Raw genomic sequence first — 4,448 nt, forward strand, 5'->3', positions numbered from 1 at the left:
CAGATCTGGCCCCCTGTGACTTTTTCTTGTTCCCGAAACTGAAGAGGCCCATGAAAGGACGACGCTACGCTACGATTGAGGAGATAAAGACGGCATCGAAGGAGGAGCTGAACAAGATCACAAAAAATAATTTTTTGAAGTGCTTCGAGGATTGGAAAAAACGTTGGCACAAGTGTATAATATCTGATGGGGATTACTTTGAAGGGGACAAAATAGATATTCATGAATAAATAAATAATTTTTGAAAAAACACAAAATTCGCGATACTTTTTGAACAGACCTCGTATATAGAAATCATAATAAAATGTCACAGAGAAATTGAAAAAATATTATACAATTTTGCGAATAACATTAGTCAATGGATTGTAACTCTATCACCCTATCGTGAATAATAAGACAATAAGCTGTGTTCAGTGGAATATTTTTCTTACATTCGAATTCTATACAAATATCTACAGTAGCGCTCTTTTTCGATTCATTTTGGCGAGAACAATCGATCACTACGAATGGACCGTTTACACAAAATTCCGCGACAGATAACAGAGCATCGCTATTGTTGTAACCGTAATATGTCTTTTGAAATTTTACATATATATCGTAGAGTATAGCGAATTTGTTGTTCGATATCTAAATTCATATCGTCGTAAGGATAAAAATCAGAATTTAGAAAAAGTTTCACATTAGTAAGGTTACATGCATCGAATTGAGAACCATTTTTGCGACAGTACGTTTCTTCTTCCGGTTTGAAGCGCAAAAATTACATACCGCTTTTTTCAGTTGTTACAGTTGTTTTTCAGTTAAAATAGCGATGTTGTTTTAACAGCCCACGAATACTTCGTTGTGCTTTGAAGCAGAAGAAATTCGTACAGGTCCTATGACCGGAAACCCATGCTGAGATATCGTCCACCTTCCAACGTTCGCAAAAGTGATAATTTATTGACATTGTTTGACACTACATGTGGCATTTTCTATTGTATCTTTAATAGCGTGATTTCAGGTTCCGTCGATTCGTGCGCCAGAACGAAATTGTTATCGTTACGCACACGTATCAGGATAAGTTCGTGTCGCGCGTTTATTACTATGCGTTTATAATCCTCATAAAATCCTAGAAGTGTGTTGAGTGATACGCAAAAATTGAAATCCTCGGATGGCGGTGTGCGAAATAAGTGCACTGTGCCGTCCCATCCTGCATTTTCTAACGTTATACTCTTGCTAGTGGTTAATGATACGAAATTTTTGATCGTACTGGTAATACCAATATTTCTAGATCTATCGATTTCCACACCGTCTAACTAGTACCGAATCTCATCGAACATGAACGCGACGCAATTATTCGATAGTCGTGGAGAATGCTCTTCGGATATATTTTCATCTCGATTTATCGTTGAAAATTTTCCCTCGATGTAGAGAAAACTTTCACATAGTAACGTGTACAGATCCTGATGTTGTATAGGTATTCGTATTTCATCGTTGTATCCAAATGTGATATTAGCGTATGGATTGTAAGCAGAGTCTCGATCTTAACTATACGATCATTGAAGATGGACTCATATATTTAGAATATTGCGACTCATTTTTCACGACGAATCCCAGGGATCGTAGAAATACGACGTTCGCAGCGTTCTGTCGTGCGTTCCTCTCTGCTTTCTTCCAACATATTGTTCGGTGAGCGATGATAATTGTATCACGACGACTGCGGTATGATTGTGGTGGATGTATTCTTACGATCGTTTAGAACGAGCATCTCTCGTTCGTGAGCATATTTTTTATCATCTGCGTCGTATATGAAGTCGAATCGATATCTCTTCTCCACGAAGATTTATCAATTGTCCGTTTTGATCCACTACATGTATCGTTATATCGGTAACGTCTCGCGCAACAATTGGGAGATAAATGACGTGTGTGGGAGTATCGGATAATTTATTATATATCCAGGTGGAACGTTCACCGCGAATTCGTGTATCGTATGCGCTGGTTTATCGTTGTTATACATAATGTTTACAGGTTTGTCAGACGCGTACCACTTGTTCGGTTGTATTACGCGAGATTTTGAATAACCTAATAGCGAACCAATGTTATTTGGTTTCATAAAATTTATTCGGTAGGTACATTTGATCTAGCTTCTCATAGTGTTCTCATTGGCTCGAAGAATCAATATCTCTTCTTTATGATTACTGTCGTCGCCGTCGTCGATGTCGAATATGTAATCATCGTCATTATTATCTTTATCGTTAAGCGTTCATCGTCGTGCGTGACGTATAGCAGCTCTCAGATATTTTTATATCGTATAATTATACGTTTATAGCACTCAATTCGTACGATCCTTCGGGAATGGTGATTATTTTATCGTCGGTATCGAAGTAGAATTTATTATTCGTGGAAGTAACATTCGGTATCGCGTTGTACGTTTCAAAATTTGTAAGATCGAATTTGTACTTACCATTACTTAAATCCAACGCAGGGAAGTAATTTGCTGTGAGGATACTGATTGTTCCAAGCAACGTGAGAGTCAACGACATGATTGAATCGAAAGTAAACGATCAACTGAGATGACTCACACGATATATTATTAAATCCAATCTCTCGAAGAAATCGTAGACACAATTGACCACAAATGTTCTGATGATTGAACGTTTGATAAGAGCGATGATTATACGTTACGTTGCCTCCGAGAGAGCGTTCGAGCTCCCTTGGCGGTCTAAGATTGCCAAAACCATCGAAGTAAATAGCGTTATTTCCTTTTTTCGCATAAGCGACCCAGTGTGTGCCCGCATTTTCCGAATTATCGAGATTTACGAAACCGCTTTCATTACGATGCGGTTTCGTCGGTAACCTATCACGCATAAACACACCTCTGAAGAATGGTAAACGCAAACGATACACCGCACGGCTTAACTGTTCGTCGTGATACCGGAGAGCGGTATTTTAAGCGTCTCTAACGTTTCCTTCCACGATGTTTTTTTTTACCTCTTGTCTTTCTTTTCCTCACACTACCATCACGTTTGTAGGTCGCTAAATATAGCCGGCGATCTTCCGCCTGACGTCGAGCGGCTTTGCGATCGCTTACAGCTCTCGCTACGCTCGCCGCTCCACCGATCAAAGATCCGAGCGCACCTAACATTGGTAAAATCGGTAGGAAACCTCCACGCTTCGTTACCGGAAGTATTCTCTTCCTTTTCATTTTTTTCTTTTTTTCATACCCATCCCTAATTTCGTTTTTGCTTTCATGACTGCCATACAGCGATTGCAGCAGCTTTCTCACCAAACGTCGCTGTTATACGTGCTGTTATCGCGTGCTCTTTCGGCGAGAACTCGATCGGCAATATGACGATCGGCGAGGTCGTTGCTTCGCGAATAGGCGATATCGTGTTCGCGATACGCCGCATCTAATCGATTGATACCTCGATCACTGCGCGCTAGTCTTTTCGCGAGACGAGTACCGGGTCCACAAAACTGATAACCAGGTATATGTATTTCAAACGGAAGCGCGTATATTGCTTTGTTAAGTACACCTGCATCATACGCAGGAATCATTCCCCCACGTTATCTTATCGTATACGACGGCATATGTCGCAATTTTTGATAAGTGGCGGACTGTCTATGTGTGTTCGTTGCCATGACGATTGTAATGCTTTGGACATGGACAACAGCGTTGCACTTCAGGATTTTTAAATGTTCGGGTAATCGATCCCACAGTAGCTCCACGTAATTCTCAAATTCTTGTAGAAGAACAATCTTCGGTATGTATTGCAATTACTCGGCAGTAAAATCGAGAATCTCACGTTTATCCGTTAGTAAGAAAAATATTTTTGAGATAACAACAACGACCACTCTTTACAGTAAAAAATGTGCGAATCGAGCGTTTGCTCGAGAATATAAATAGCGCGAAAAAAACTCACTCGCGTTACATCGCGCACGCGCATTACACGAGTAAATGCGATTTGTACGACAACGATCGATAGGAGTGTCGAATCTCGACCGCAAGACGCAACTGATGTCTGATGAAACGGTTGGAGAGATTCGTATACACGGCCCTTTACTACCGAATTTTACAATTCGTTGCATCATCTGTGGACCGTCCAACTGTGGTAAAACGAACGCTTTGATAAGTTTGATAGAAAGTCCACATGGTGTACGTTTCGAAAACGTGTACGTGTATTCGAAATCTCTCTTTCAACCGAAGTATCGATATTTGGAAGAGCTACTCGAATCGATAAACGGTATCGGCTACTTCGCATTTTCCAACAATCGTGACGTCATATCACTGAAAGAGGTACTTCCCAATTCAATATTCGTATTTGATGATGTGGCTTGTCATAATCAAAATACTATTAGAGAATATTTCTCTATGGCTCGACATACGAATTGATTGTTTCTAACTCTGACAGACGTATGCAAAAATACCGAAACATTTGATACGTGATAATGCAAATTTTTTGATTCTGTTC

This window comes from Trachymyrmex septentrionalis, unplaced genomic scaffold (assembly GCF_001594115.1).
Source record: "Trachymyrmex septentrionalis isolate Tsep2-gDNA-1 unplaced genomic scaffold, Tsep1.0 scaffold123, whole genome shotgun sequence".
Lineage (NCBI taxonomy): Eukaryota > Metazoa > Arthropoda > Insecta > Hymenoptera > Formicidae > Trachymyrmex > Trachymyrmex septentrionalis.